Source organism: Apis cerana, linkage group LG1, assembly GCF_029169275.1.
Source record: "Apis cerana isolate GH-2021 linkage group LG1, AcerK_1.0, whole genome shotgun sequence".
NCBI classification, from domain to species: domain Eukaryota; kingdom Metazoa; phylum Arthropoda; class Insecta; order Hymenoptera; family Apidae; genus Apis; species Apis cerana.
In genome coordinates this window covers 10,454,410-10,471,944 of record NC_083852.1, presented here as the reverse complement: position 1 = coordinate 10,471,944, position 17,535 = coordinate 10,454,410, and the positions used below count along the sequence as shown (strand labels likewise).

The 17,535-nt window shown below is 23.3% G+C and overlaps 1 long non-coding RNA gene across 3 annotated transcripts; it reads left to right on the top strand.

Annotated features, from left to right (window-relative positions):
- Positions 1–9,743: 9,743 nt before the first annotated feature.
- LOC133665669 (uncharacterized) lies at positions 9,744–17,287 on the top strand. Of its 3 annotated transcripts, XR_009828815.1 has the most exons (5): positions 9,744–9,816; positions 10,853–10,954; positions 15,583–15,611; positions 15,696–15,875; positions 15,967–17,287. It is a non-coding gene; the product is annotated as an uncharacterized LOC133665669 (long non-coding RNA). The 3 variants fall into 3 exon arrangements; XR_009828814.1 differs by lacking the exon at positions 15,583–15,611 and having other exon boundaries at positions 15,696–15,830; XR_009828813.1 differs by lacking the exon at positions 15,583–15,611.
- The last annotated feature ends 248 nt before the right edge of the window (positions 17,288–17,535 follow it).

Below are 17,535 nucleotides of genomic sequence, written 5' to 3'. Positions count from 1 at the left end.
CTGAAACACTTGCATGTCATACTCCATAGGCTTGAAAATGGAGTAAATCTAAAAAAAATTTGATATGTATATATGAAAAGAATCAATCATGAACCATAAATAAATTAAAATCTGAAATATAAAAGAAATAAAAATTTAATTTTGATATTTTACATAGGAATTTAAAATATTTATACAACTATTTTATAATTAAAAAACTAAAAATACAGAAATTTTATTTAATTTTAACATTGAGAAAAATTTAATTTTAATTTTGACAACGAATAATTGCTGATTCTAAATAAAGAAATTGAATTTGTATTAATCAAATTAAAAATTTTATCTTAGTAAGAATATTAAATAAATATTATATTTATATTATATATTAATATTATATAATATTAATATAAATTAATAGTATGATAAAATTTTTTATTTGATTAATATAAAATCATTATGATTGTAATAAGAATATTAAATAAATTATAAATAAATTTATATTTTTATTATAATCATAATGATTTTAATTAATATTGAATAAATTAAAAAAAATTTGTATGAACTTTTAGCAGTATTTTCATTAACAAATGCTCCAATATTTAGGGACGCTGAAAAGAAAAAGATAGCCAGAAAAGGCTATAAGGATCACACTTGATGATCCAAAAACAGGACCACTCTTGCAATTTTTATAATTGCATTTTGTGATCACCAGTTCCACAATATTAGTGGAAAAATCATGGGCATTTTATATACGCAACACTACTTTCAAAAACGCGATTATTTTTTAACGCAACACTACTTTCAAAAACGCGATTATTTTTTAACGCAACACTAATTAAAAATGAATTTGATGAAAATAAAAATAAAATAATTGAAAATTAATATTTCTTATAATTAAAATTTAAAATAAAGGAAATATAAAAATTTTTAATACTATATTTAAAAAAATTATATTCTATCAAAATCAAGATTATTAAAATCGCGATGTCTCATAAAACGCAACACTAAGGCAAACGCGATCATTTCATTTATTCGCAACTCTAACACAAACCGTAATTTATTTGTCGCAACACTAATAAAAAACCGCGATTGCCCATTTGCCCATGATGATTGTACGTTGGGCCGGAATTCTCATCGGCCAATGAATACTACTTCTACTATTACTACTACTACTTCTACTACTAGACTCTAAAACGAGCATAATGACAAAGTAGTAACAATGACTTCCCATTCTTTGGACCCCAAACAAATCCAAAAAATGAGAAGCCATTCGTTGTAGCCCCTCTTCGTGACAGTTTGTCGAGGCCTCTTCGGTCTTCCTCCTTCGGGCGCAATGCCCGCTGAAACTTATATCTAGGCTCGAGATTCACTAATCGCAAATAAAAAAAAAAAAAAAATAAAAAAAACAGACTAAATCGCGGAAACTGAATGCACATGGACGATCAACGATCGCAATGATCATTCTCCGTACATGTGCAGAATCTCGAGCGCAACGTTCGTTTCGAGGCCTATTTCGCGACCGCGACCGCGAATTCGAAAAATCGACACAAGCAAAACCAGAAACAAGTGGCCATCGATGACCACCATCTCGGTTCCACTCTCGATTTTTCAAATTTTATTCCCTGAAACAGGTTGTCACGCGAAAACGCGCCTACCCGACCAGAGACTGTGACAACCTGCCCGGCCCTACCTACTTATAATTAACATTCGCACCAGAAAGTATGCTACCTATCCTGCCTAATGCTATATTTAAAAAATGGCAAAGCAGGCACACCAACACACTCACTCCACGGTTCTCACGCATTACACCCGGGTGCAAAAAGCCTACACTAGGGAGAGCGTCCCGGGACGCCTCCGACACCCGAGCTTGATATTTCTTTCATACTCTAACTTTACGTACCTTTTACTGAAATCGACTGACGATGGCTAATGATCATTGCGTAAATCGCGATGGGAAATTGTATATCAATTTTGATTGTAATTTTATTTATTTTGTAAAAAGAAAAGGAATAGATTATATATATATATATATATATATATATATATATATATATATATATATATATATATATATATATATATATATATATATAATTTATAATTTGGTGGATTGATAAAATTGTTATTTAGAATTTGCAATATTTCATGGAAGATGTAATATTGCGATTGTAATGATGAATGAAATAGGAATCGTAACGACGCAATTCCACATCCTAATAACACGCACACACAATGTGGAAAATACGTCGTGCACGATCATTAACTCATCGCCAGTCGCCGATTAAAACTTATAAACTATGGTCATCGTGCCCATTGCCTTTCTCTCACACAAGTAACACCTGGGCACGTGAGTGAGATCGTGGCAATGGACACGGAAGGGGTTAAACCTGAAAATCCTGAGCTAAAAAGATATTATTTATTTTTTCTCTAACGGGCTAATATTCTTTATTTTATCATCTAATTTAATTTCAAATTTTATTTGATGATTCTAATTTAATTAAATACTAAAATTTAAAATATCTACCAGGCAAGCAAAAAGTAAAGAAATTTATTTATAGTAAGAAAGGCTAGTAAAGTTAATGTAAGATTGAATGAAAAAAAAGAATTGATAAAAATAACCTCAGGCGATTCCTTCATCAAAGCATATTTTCGAAAATAAGAAAACAATGTTCAAAAATTATTGCTTCGATTCCAAAATCTACCTGTCCCGAAATATCTTCTTGCACATTTTCGTATACGAAAGAGATAGAATTAAAAATTTTATGTATCGTGTGATTAAAAATTGTTATTTAAAAATCGAATAATTAAAAATTATCACTATTATATAAAGCAATATGTGTAATAAAACAAAAATGAAACAAGATATTCATATTATTAATTTTTAAAAACCGCGATGTGCAAGAAGATCTAGCCTGAGCTAATAAATAAAACATGCAAAATGTTACTACTCATGAGTATAATAAATACCCATGGTCATTATGCTCGTTGCAATAATCTACGTATACAACCAATCACTCGTGTCGATTCGGACCTTTCGTCCTACGACATGATTGAGTGACCGGAGGAACATAAATGCATGCGACTCACCCTTAGATGCGAAGAGCCATCGTGTAGGAGGATGTGAAAATCGCAAAACGTCTGTAACAAAAAGCGTAACAATATAATTTAAAACATAATTCGGATTGTTTGAAAAAATTGAAATAAGAAAAAGATAAAACTTTATTAGGCTAATATAATTATAAAAAAATTGAAATTCTAATGGATTTTAAAATAAAAATAAAAATTAAGACTCTAAAATAAAAATTTGAAATTTAAAAATTAAAAGTCTAACGATTATGTATTAAAATAGAAGAATGAGAATAGAATGAAAGGTAATTACCTCTTCGCGTGATGGATGATCGCCTTTTTTTCTTGAACACTGATTCTAACGCGAAACGAATTATTTAAAAAAAAAAAAAGACTTTTAACGCGACCGTTTGAATTAAAATCGGCGAGCAAACACTGATTCTAATTTCGCGTTCAATCCATTGAAGGATTTAAAAAAACTTTTACGAAAGCAAACACTGATTCTATTGACCGCATTGCGCGCGATCACAAAAATCTGCTGAAAGTAAAAGTGTATTAATAGGGGTGGATAGGGTAGAAAAAGAAGTGAAAAATCTTCGATTTTTCTATTTTTCCTTCTTTTTCTTATCGAGCATTTGTTTAAGAAAATACTACTATGAATTCTAAAATATTTTAAAATATTTTAATTAATATTCACAGTTTATGAATTTTTAATTTGGAAAAATTTATTAATTGTTCGTTATCAAAATTTAAATTAAAAGTTAAATAAAAAAAAATTAAAAATCAAATTAGAAATATTTAATATAAAAATAAAAGTTAAAAATTAGAAATTAAAGCAAACTAAAAACTAAAAATTAAAGTAAAATAAAAATTGAAAATTAATATGAATTAAAAATTAAAAGTTAAAGAAAAAAAAATTAAAAATAAAAGTAAAAGTTAAAAATTAAAAATTAAATTAAACTAAAGTTAAAGTAAAATAAAAATTGAAAATTAGTATGAATTAAAAATTAAAAGTTAAATAAAAAAAAATTAAAAATCAAATTAGAAATTTAATATAAAAGTAAAAGTTAAAAATTAGAAATTAAAACAAACTAAAAACTAAAAGTTAAAGTAAAATAAAAATTGAAAATTAATATGAATTAAAAATTAAAAGTTAAAGAAAAAAAAATTAAAAATCAAAGTATTAGAAATTTAATATAAAAGTAAAAGTTAAAAATTAAAAATTAAAACAAACTAAAAACTAAAAGTTAAAGTAAAATAAAAATTGAAAATATGAATTAATATAAATTAAAAATTAAAAGTTAAAGAAAAAAAAATTAAAAATAAAAGTTAAAAATTAAAAATTAAATTAAACTAAAGTTAAAGTGAAATAAAAATTGAAAATTAGTATGAATTAAAAATTAAAAGTTAAATAAAAAAAAATTAAAAATCAAATTAGAAATTTAATATAAAAGTAAAAGTTAAAAATTAGAAATTAAAACAAACTAAAAACTAAAAGTTAAAGTAAAATAAAAATTGAAAATTATGAATTAAAAATTAAAAGTTAAAGAAAAAAAAATTAAAAATAAAAGTAAAAGTTAAAAATTAAAAATTAAATTAAACTAAAGTTAAAGTAAAATAAAAATTGAAAATTAATATAAATTAAAAATTAAAAGTTAAAGCGAATAAAAAAAATTAAAAACTAAATCAAATTAATTAAATTAAAAATTTAAAAATAAAAATAAAATAAAAGTTGAAAATTAAAAATTAAAAAATAAAAGTAAAAAAAGAATAAAATATATATAGTGAATATAAGAATAAATATATAATATAATATAATATAATATAATATATAACTAATATATATAATATATATAGTATATATATATAATATAATATAATATAATATAATATATATAGTATATATATAGTATAATATTATATATTTATATGTGAGAATTCAGTCAAAGTGTTATAATAGCGATGTTATCATCAAGCGTGTTCGATATGAAATGATTGCTCGCTCTCGACTCGCCTTGTATTTATAGAAGGCCATGAACCGAAATTTAACGAAAATATACGGTCTTTTCCGATTTCATGAAATTTTATTTTCTGAATATATTGGACAACAATTTATCAATTTTTAAATTTTTAATGTTGATTTATTAATTTTTTTCGTTAATTTATATAATACTTAAAATATTTTTTTTAAATAAAGTAAAATTTAGTATTTTATAATATTAATTTTCGATTTATAGCTATATTAATTCTATGTAGATTAGCTATATAAATTTTAACTATTATTTTATGCGAAAAATAATTATTATAATAATAAATAATAACAAATCATATATATTTTTACAAACTAGATTTTATAAAATTTGTCTTCTGTTAGTAATATTTCTGGATTTTTATTATACTTATATTACTATATGTATATATATTATGGATTTTTATTTTCTTTATTATTTATTACTATATGTATATATATTATATATACTATATATAAAATATTTTTTACACAAAATTTTAAGAATAATTACAAATTACTTAGTCACAAGTAAATTTATGTAGTCAACAATTCAGTAATTTTTAGATTTTTATTGTTATGTTCCGTTCTTGATAATTCCGTTATGATAATAAATATGAAATATATATATTATATAAATAAATATAATATAAATATAGTATAAATATAATATATTTTTATTAAAACTAAATTTACATTTTTATGATATTAGTTTTCAATTTATAACTGTATTAAAATATTCTAAGAGTTATTTTGTTTAAAGAATAAATTAAGTTGTATATAAGAGTAAATTAATTTGAGCGATATTAATCAATTATAAATAATTACGTTATAAAATAAGGAAGTAGAATAAAAGATATTAACTTTTTCTATTTCAATCTATTTATAGTAATATTTTATAATAATTTATATATTTTCATTTAATTTGGAATTTGTGTAAATAATATAATATATTAATTGTTAATAATGAATAGTATATGTAATAACTGAATTTATATCCTCAAATTATACATTTATAATAATCTATCATTAAAGAAATTAAAATATATAGTTTATCAATTATAGATCATTATAGAATGAATTAAAATTATTTTTATTTAAAATGAATTATATTCATTATTTTTCAAATTTTGATATCCATTTTCTAAAATATGAATTTTGAATGAACATGAAAGATTTTATTAATTTCAATTAATCAATCAGTATATTTTATATTTTTTATCATCCATTAGTGATTTTTATTTTAAATAATTAGATATGAATTTAAGTAAATTATTTAAAACCGAGATGATTCATAAAATATAAATTAAAATTTTTTCGATTTAATAAAATAATGAAATATTTGGTTTCTAATTAAGAATTTTTATTGAATATAAAATTGCATTTTAAAGCAAAAAATAACAATATATGTAATATAAATGATAAAAGAAAAAAATCTTAATATTTTATTAAATATATAGAATTATAATTGAGTTTAATATAGTCATAATTAATAACTAATTTTATTAAATAAATAGAATTACATTAAATTAATATTAAAATATGTAAAATTATAAAGATCAAAATTTATAAAATATTTTGTATTAGATTTTTTGAAATGTTTCTAAAAAAAATACAAAGACATGCAATAAATTGATAAAAAAATTAATTAATAACGAACGAATTTAATTTGTATTAATTGAGTTTTTGTTTGAATTTATTATATGTTATATATATTATATTTAATATTATCAAATCTTATACATATATCATATATTAATTTATACTATATATTAATTTACAGATGATGGAGCACAAAATTGAATGATGAAATCTATTAAAGACATTTTGCATTCTTCCTTGCATTTGTAATCATTTTAATTTTTTTATTTTTAAAGTTTTGAATTCATCTTTGAATCGATGATTATAAGATAATTATAATATATAAATCACTAAAATTTGTTAAAAATTCTAATTTGATAAAATCATAAAATTAATATAAAATTATTAATATAAAAATATTATTATTAAAAATACAAGAAAATTTTTGTTATTAATATTTAGACAATATTTTGTACAAGAAAACCTAATCTGAGCTAATAAATAAATCATAGAAATTACTATTCACTGGTATAATAAACACTTGTTATTATATAAAAATTTATAAAAATATATACAACCATATATCAATCTATGTCAAATAAGATTCATTATTAAATACGAAGAATGTTACTATTGGTATAGTTATGACCCACTAGAAAATCATCATGAAAGCTATCATTGTATAGAAGGAAATGGAAATTGTTTTGTTGCATTGAGAAAAGCAGTGATTCTAATATGCACATAAAAAGGAATATTTAAAGAGAAAGATTTAAATAGAAAATATTAGAAATGTTTAAATATTAGATTGTTTAAGTTATATTTGGTGAACAAATATTGAATCTAAATTTGTGTTATTTATTAAATTTAAAAAAAAAATTTACAAAAGCAAACATAGCATTGTACACAGTTATAAAAGTTTATAGAATGTAAAAGTGCATTAATAGGAAAAAATGGAACAGAAAAAAAAGTAAAATATTTTTTGATATTTTTTCTTCTTTTTCTTTTTCCACTTAAACATATTTAAAAAAATACTGTGAGTAATAAAATATTTTAATTAGTATTCAGTGATGTTTATGAATTTTTAATTTAAGAAAATTTATTATAATTGTTTGTTATGAAAATTTAGACTATTAGTTTTTAATAATATATATCATAAGTTATAAATATTCAAAATTTCTAGTAAAAAATTCTATAACTGAACAATATAAAAATGAAAAGTATATAATATAAATAAATTAAAAAAATTTAAAACATAAAAAAAGAAATGTACTTCTTAGCTTGGCATCAATTTTCAAAAATTAATCTTTCTAATTTAATTCTAATAATTTAATTTAACACAGCATTTTTAATGTAACATTTTTAACACATTTAATATAAAATTTTTAAATATAATATTTAATTTTTAAATATAATATATTTTTAAATATAAAATTTGCAATACAAATTCTTGTAATATATTTTTCAAATTCATCAAATAATATTATATACATAAAAATGAAAACTAATGCTTAAATACTAAGTCTTTCTAGCAAAGAAATGATTATTATTGAGATTTTCTTAGAATATTTATTTAATTAAAATAATAGAACATATTATAAAAAAATAATTAGAAAATATATATTGAATATTATAGAATATTATAAAAAAATAAAGTAATAGATAAATATATAAATAAATGAATAAATAAATAAATTATTAGTATAATTATAAATTAGTATAAGTCCAAATTAAAAAATAAATCAAAAACTAAATGTATAAATAAATAAAAGAATAAATAAATGAATAAACAAATAAAAATATGAATTAAAAAATAAATAAAAAATAAATGTAGAAACAAATAGATGAAGAAATAAGTGAATGAATAAATAAATGAAAGTATAAATTAAAAAATAAATCAAAAAATAAATATAGAAATAAAAGAATAAATGAATAAAAGAAATAAATAAATGAAAGAAATATAAATGTATAAATATAAATGTAGAAATAAATACAAAATAGAAAATGAATGAGTAAACAAATAAAAATGTGAATTAAAAAAAAATCAAAAAATAATTAAATAAGTAAATGTATAATTGTATAAATATTTCTACATTTATAAATATTTATCAAACATAAATAAATAATATATAATATATTGATTAATATATGATAACACGAATATTATATTAATTTAAGTAAAAATTAAATATTAATTTAGAATAAATTCTAGACTTCTTTAAATTCTTTAAATACTTTAGAGTAAATTTTAAGATTAAATAATTGAAAAATATTTTGTTATTAAAATTTAATTTATGTGAATAAATTAAATTTATATATATAATTATACATAATAATTATATATTTATTTGAATTTTGACATTAAATATAATAATTTAATTATATTTTTACAAAGAAAAATAAAAATTATTTTATGTTAATAATTATAATTTTATTATTAATGTTTTAACTGCCATTTTATAATTGTGAACAATAATTATAACAATAGATTCATAATAAATAATTTAACAATTATTAGATTTTTTTAGTTTTACTTTATATATCTTATAATTTATTGCAACAATAAAAATATTATAATTAAAAAAAATACTATAATCATAATTAATTTACAATCTTTGGGGATCTTTTTATTGATTTATAATTATTTTATTTAAATAATGATTTTATTAAAAACTTTTATGTAGATTGTATATTTTTTTTTTCATTTAAATGGGTATCAATTTATTTATTTATTTTGTTTATTCGTTCTTTCATTTGAAAAAGTATAGAAATAAATAAATTAATGTATATACAAATGTACAAAATGAAAAAATCTATAAAAAACTATACAAATAAATAATTAGACAAATGATCGATAAATAATCGATAAATCGATAATTGATTAGTTACTTTATAAATAAATGAATTCATAAAGGAATACATAAATATACAAATTAAATAAATAATTAATAAATTAAAAATTAATATGTAAATAAAGTAATAATTTATTATTAAAATATTTTTTTTAATAATTAATATAATTAAATTATATTATGCAATATCTCGATACATGCGATTTCGATTATAAAGTTGGCTTACGACACCAACCAATCAGAAAGCTGCTAACTAAATAGTGGTGCACAGTCTCAGTTTCTTGTGGAAAATCATCGCAGTAGGACGTATTTGTGACCGGCTTCGGTGACGCAGTAAGTAATTCTATTCATATTCTGTTACCGAATTTATAATTTATTGTCGGCTTATTTAATAATCCATTACATTTTTTTTAATATTCATTAAGTTGAGATAATTAATTAACATTTCGAACTTTTTATACATTTTTTGTTAATCTTATGATCGAGGTTACTGGTAGTTCGTACTTCGTTGCATCGAGATTTGAATAAAAATATTGCTTCTTCTTAATATATCTTTTTTATTTATCAATTTACAATTTTTATTATATTTACATCTTTATTTGATTTTTATTTGGATACATAGTCATTCAGTTGTCGAAATAACTTCGAAATATAATTTATGGCATACACGTGCTACGTCGATTTTCAGATAACTTCGATTTTTTAAATTTTTTATTTGTTTCAATAAAGATTTACTGAAAATAGATTTTCATATTTTTTATCCATATTATATACATTAAAAGAATACATAGAAAGTCAATTTTATTCTATCAAATTAAATCATATCAGCAATACTTATTGCGTTTCCAAATTACGTTTCCTATATGTAATGTTTACGTACTTTCGTTCAATGTTATGCTCGAGACGTATAACATATTTCCACAACATAATTTTTCCAAGAAATTCGGGTGTTTGCGTTCGTGCCATACTCGACATGTTTCGATTCGTTGCCGAACATCTCCCCACTCTAATTCGTGATTCGAGAATCGGAATTACGTCGTGTCGCGTCATTGTACTTTCGATATTCATAATGATTAAAACTGCCATTCCTTTTTGAGATGTATAATTTTTTTTCTGTGTAATACGTATTTTCTTCCATAGTTATAAACTATTATTCAATCAGTACGTATTTATTGATAATCTTTCTAAGATGAAATCATTCGTTTTCCGTTCGTGATTTATTTGGCAATTATAGTTCAAGTTATTGCACATTATGAGTATATAAGATGAATTTTATATTTAATTATTGTTTTATCTTAATGTGGTCGATTAATTTAATAAGTTTTAATTTAATACGTTTATTAGACAAAATTTATTTTTCTTTGTACAGATTATTATCTGCTTACTGATCCGACTTCAAAGGCGGGAAAAATTCCAATATGGCCGCCAACGTACTTTTTCAAAGAGAAGTTCGATCTTTTGCTTCTGAATTGTATGTATAATTTTACTTTTATTCGATCATTTTTACATGATATACTTTATCACTTGAAAATATATTTATATTTCTTCAATGAACAATCACCATGAGTATTAATATTTTTGTTTAAATAATGATTTAAGAATATATTCTATATAAAATAGTAAAATTATATCTTCTTATTAAATGAATTTTTTTTATTTTTTTTTGAATTTGAAATAATTATAATTTATTAAAAAAATGGTAATATTTTCTGAAACAAATGTTGGATGGAAAGAAGAAGAAAAATAGAAAAAATATTTCGCTTCTTTTTTTTTTTTTATAAATCTTCCTATTACTAATATAGTTTTATTTCAGAGAATTTTTGCGATCGCGTGCAATGCGATCGGTAGATTCAGTGTTTGTTTCGTAACAGTTTTTTTTATTATTTTAGCTATTAGAAGCCTAGTAGCTCTAATTAAATAATTATTTATTATATTCGCGAAACTAGAATCAGTGTTTGTTCGCCGATTATAAATTAGACGGACGCGTTAGTAGTTTATTATTTTTAATTTTTTATTTTTTTTTAAACAATCGTTTTCGGTAGAGAATAGAGTCAGTGCTTTTCGAGGGAAGTAGGCGATCATCCATCATGCGAAGAGGTAATTATCTTTGTATATTTTTTTTCTTCAATTTCGTTTATTGGTATTTTGCGTTGATTTATGAATCGACAAATAAAAACAATATTTAGTTTTTAAAAAAATAAAATTTTTATTTTTCTATCGAAATAAAATGAATTCTGATAGCTAGATTTTCACTTATGTTTATTACTTCAATTCTCAATCTTTATTTTTATCCATGCATCGAATTTAATAAATTGAATTTTCCTTTTGGTTTCTTCAAAATTTTGTAATCATCAATACAGTTCTTCTTATGAAAAAAAATTATATGCGATAATTTATCTTTTGTTAAAGGTGTCTGAAAATCTTGGTGAAAATTTTCTCTTGGACTTCAGTTTTTCAACAAATTTGTAATCGCGCGCAATGCGATTTTTAGAATCAGTGTTTGCTTCGTAATAGTATATTAATATTTTAGCGCACAATAATATTCTAGTTAAATCTATTTACTTAATGAAAATACTTAAATTTATAATCGCGAAATTAGAATCAGTGCTTGTTCGATCGTATATTAGACGGACGCGTTAGTAGTTTTTTATTTTTATTTATTTTTTTTAAATATTCGATTTCGGTACAGGATAGAGTCAGTGTTTCGGAAGAGAATAAGGCAGTCATCCATCACGCGAAGAGGTAATTATTTTTATATATTTTACTTTGTATTTAAATAAACTTTTTCAAATAACGAATGGAATGTTTAAATTATGGTTTTTCACGTTTCGTTATAGTTTTCTCATCCTCGTATTTGAGGATTGACTTCACGGTGACAACCCATGGGTTACAATGGTGATAACGCAGATTCTTCGCATCGGTTGGTGAGTCGCATGCGTTTATGTTCCTCCGATTACTCAATCATGTCGTAGGATGAAAGGTCCGAATCGACACGAGTGATTGGTTGTATACGTAGATTTTTGCACGAGCACAGTGACCGCGGGTATTTATTATACCCGTGAATAGTAACAATTCTTTTTTGTGTTTTATTTATTAGACCAGGATAGAACTTCTTGCACGACGCGTTTTTAATAAAATGATACTGATAGTTAACTTTGTATTACTAGATTATTTTGATATAGTATAATATATTATAGGTATGGATATGATTATATATAATGAAAATAATGTTGTCTTAATTATAACATTTATAACAATTATACATATACATACGAAAAATATTAATAAAAATAAATATTCGATTAAACTAAATCTCGTTTTAGCGAAGAAATCGGATGTCCTCCGATTTCGTTAAAATAAAAGTATGTAACAGTAATGCACATTAATGTCATAAGAAACGAATTTTTAGTTTATCTTATCCTTCAATATTTAATAGTTTAATTTTTTCTAATGAACTTGATTTTGATTTGAAACGTGAAAGAATTTTATTTTCATCGTACAAAAATATATACGTGCAAGAAGATATTTCGTGACAGGTAGATTTCTGAATCAAGTAACAATAAATTTTGAACATTACTGTGTTTTGAAAATGTACTTTGATAAAGAAATCGCCTGAGGTTATTTTTATTATTATTCTAGTTAAAGTCATTTCTTATTATTAATTACCATATGCAAATTTATTACTAATCGTCATAAACAAATATTTTTTTATTCCTAAATAAAAATAATAATATGAAATTTAAATGAATTTTATAAATGAAAATTTAATATGAAATTAAAATAAATAATATGAAATTTATTAAATTTGTAAAGTAATTTTTTCAAAATTGGAAAAACAGATCTTGAATTATAAAAGATTAGTCCGTTAGATGCACTAATAAATTTTTTTAGCTCAGGATTTTCAGATTTAACCCTTTCCGTGTCCATTGTCAGGATCTCACTCACGTGCTCAGGTGCTACTTGGGTGAGAAAGAGACGATGGGCACGATGACTGTAGTTCATAAGTTTATAACAATTTCTCAGCGACTGACGATGCATTAACGTATCGTGCACGACGTATTTTTCACATTATGTGTGTGTTGTTAGGCTGTGGAATTGCGTCGTTTCGTCTATAATTCGTGCTATAATAGTATAATTTGAAATTTTAGAAATATTCACGATTAATCTTATAACAATACCTTACATACGATATTGTAATTCTTGTTTTCAAATTACGATAATAGTATGAAATTTCGTATCATATCAGTAACTTAAACTTAATAATGCCTTTAAGCAGCATAATCATTTAATAATAATAATTAAATTGAGATATACAAGTATTTAACGCAATGGTCGTTAGCCATCGTCAGTCGATTTCAGGAAAATGGTACGTACAGTTAGAGTATGCGAGCAGTGTGCCAAGCTCGGGTGTCGGAGGCGTCCCGGGACGCTTTCCCTAGTGTAGGCTTTTGCGCCCGAGTATTATGCGTGAGAATCGTAGAATGAGTGTGTTGGTGTGCCTGCTTTGCCATTTTTTAAATATAGGACTAGGCAGGATAGGTAGTATACTTCTCGTGTGCCTGTTAATTTTAAGTAGGTAGGGCCGGGCAGGTTGTCACAGTCTCTGGTCGGGTAGGCGCGTTTTCGCGTGACAACCTGTTTCAGGAAATAAAATTTGAAAAATCGAGGGTGAAGCTGAGACGAATGTACCATTCGTCTCTGGTTTCGCTGGTCGATTTTTCGAATTCCGTGGTCGCGGTCGCGAAATTTCGTAACGAACGTTGCGCTCGAGATTCTGCACATGTACGGAGAATGATCATTGCGATCGTTGATCGTCCATGTGCATTCAGCTTTCGTGATGTAGTCTGTTTTTTTTTATTTTTTTTTTTATTTGCGATTAGTGAATCTCGAGCCTAGATATAAGTTTCAGCGGGCATTGCGCCCGAAGGAGGAAGACCGAAGAGGCCTCGACAAACTGTCACGAAGAGGGGCTGCAACGAATGGCTTCTCACTTTTTGGATTTGTTTGGGGTCCAAAGAATGGGAAGTCATTGTTACTATTTTGTTACTGTGCTCGTTTTAGTAATATGTAGTAATTGTTTGTATTGTCTGGCCGATTGCATGCAGGCCCATCAGATCCAGTCATCATGGGCATCGCGATTTTTAATTAGTGTTGCGATTGATTAAGAACGGGTTGAATTAGAGTTGCGTTAAAATGAAAATCGCGTTTGCATTAGTTTTGCTTTGAAGTGAGAATTTTGTTTGATTAGAGTTGCGAATTATAAGATGTCGCGATTTTTTTGTTTTAAATTGTTTTAATTTTTTTTGTAAAATAGTTAAAATTTATATGATTTGTTATTAAATTATTGAAATAATTAATTGTAACTTTTGATGAATAACTTTTTTTTAATTTGTCTCAAAATATCTTAGAAAATAGTGTTGCGTTGAAAAATAACCGCGTTTGTTAAATAGTGTTGCGAATATTAAATGCCCAATTCTTCTCCACAGAGATTGTGGAAGTTCCAGTTCTTAAATCACCTAAGGTAGTTGAAAAAACTACATACAAGGGTGATTAATTAGGCAGTCAAGGAGAGGCTGCATTGAATTTTTCGTTATTAATCTTGCGTATTTGAATTCGAGTGCATAAAGTATTTTTTAGTGTTGCGTTAAATAACTTGGAAATTTCTTCATTTTTTTTTTCTTTTTTTTTTTGGTCGATTATAAATTATTATTGCAAATTAGTAAAGCACTCATCGCGATTTTTTATTTTGCAAGAGATATTAGTATATTAGTGTTGCGATATAAAATGAACATTCCACTCACGGTTTGTTGTCGGGTTTATATCGAGTGGAAAATATTTTTATAGCAGTAGTCCTTCTGACTACTAAATTTTTTTTTCTTTTACAGCGTCCCCTATCATAGACTGCGTTTGTTATAGAAAATATTACTATGATATATATCCTTTCCATATCTTTGAAAGAAATGAATTTAATGTCTTTTTATTAAATTTTTTTAATAAATAATGGTGAATGTTCATTATAAAATTATTTTTTTATAGTTCCATAATATTTTAATTTTCTTTTTAATTATTGTACTAATCCTTTAAAAATGTTTGTTTCAGAAAGCAGCTATTATATATTTGAAGAAATTGTGATTTGTGATCTGTCATGAATTAATAAACAATTATATATCTTATAAAACATTACTAATTATTGATACTTTAATTTGTTCCAGGGAGTATTGTGAAATCAATCAACGAAAATGAATATTTCATATGGTATCTTTTCTTTTGCTTCGATTATTAACATTTTTCTATAAGAAGGGCCCTTCGATTTTAGATTGGTATATAGTCAATATATAGATATATAGGTAATACCTTTGATATGAGTAGAGAAATATACATTTAGATTTTATGTAGGTAGGAAATCATATAAATCAATTACATGTGGAAAGCAATTATATTTTATAAATTTTTTATTAACTTTTATTGTCTTATTTGTTTCAGAAACTAACATCATCATTCTGATCAATAAAAAATATTTGTATTTTATGTAATCCTCTCGATTTTATTAAGATTTTTCTGAATAAAAATAAATTCCCTAAATGTTTAAATGTTTATATGTACTTTTAGATTTATATTAGGTAGGGATTAAAAATAAATGTAGGTAGGGATTGTAAAGAATAGTAGATTGGAGTTAAATAAAATGAAACTATTTTGAATTAATATTCTTTAAGGATCATATTATGTTACATTCATAATTAGAATATTTTTAAGTTTAGTTTTATTTTAAGATTTATGAAATATTTGTATGTATAAGTTTAGTTATATAAGTATATGGTTTGTAGAATTGCTGCTGTAGAAATATTGCTTAAAGTAGAATATATTTGCATGGCATGTATAATTGTAATAGTAGTAGTAGTAGTAGTAGTAGTTGATATTAAAAATGATCATGATGAATAAAATGAATATAATTCTGTATGGAATACATTTAATATTTTTTTAATTCTATATATTTTGAGTGTTCAATTTCATAATTTTTAATATTTTATATTTCTGTGATAATGAATGTTTAAAATATTGACACGTTCTTATCTGTAAAGTATCTGTATCTCATATAGAGTTAAATATGATCGAAGTATATTTTAATTTTTACTTTCAGGTTTAGCTTTCGCGTCGGTTTTCCTTCGAATTCCTTTTGCTGTTTGTTTTGCACAACGACTAAAGATGATGCGTTTTGCAAATCTACATCAAAAGGAAGATTTGTTTTTGTTTTTTAATTAAATTGTTACGTAAGGAGGGTGGATGGAATCGTGGATAGGGTGGGTCTCCAATTCGCAGCAACCTCCACGCGGTGAGACCTGGAAAATCATTATTATTTTCTATAAAATTCATAATCGTATTTATGATATAATTGTAAATTTTATAGGAAATAATATGAGCTAATTGGCTGCGCTCGCGATTACAACGATTATTTTTGCATATAGTTATTAAAATTTATTTAATAAATTATTGATAACATCTTTATTTTTATTTATAAAGATTATCTTTTTTTCTTTTTCGAAAAGAAATATGCAATTTATTGTATAGTATTGTATAGAATTAATTAATTAATAATAATTTTTGATAAAAAAATTCAATGAATTTCAATAAGTTGGATTTCTTTTTGTTATTCTTTTGCCAAATAATTTGAAAATTAATTATTTCATAAATTTTTATTATTTTATGTGTACTGTTAATTCATTATTTATGATTATCGCCAGAATTATAAATTATATGAATTATATTGATAATAAAATTTTTGATTATGTTGCGAATGATATAAAAATGACTTTTAATTAATGTTTAATATCTTAGTTATTAAAATATATTGTATGTTTGGCCTATACTTATTTTTAATCTGTGTTTAAATTTTTCAAATCGAGGAATGAAAGAATGCATCGTGTTTTTTTTTTGTATTAAATTTTTACTTATATAAAAATTTTTCTTTATCTTAACTTGTTCGTAAATGGTTAAGTGTGTACTCAAAAGATGGCGTTAACAATCAATTCTTATTTATCTTTATCCTTCTTCTAC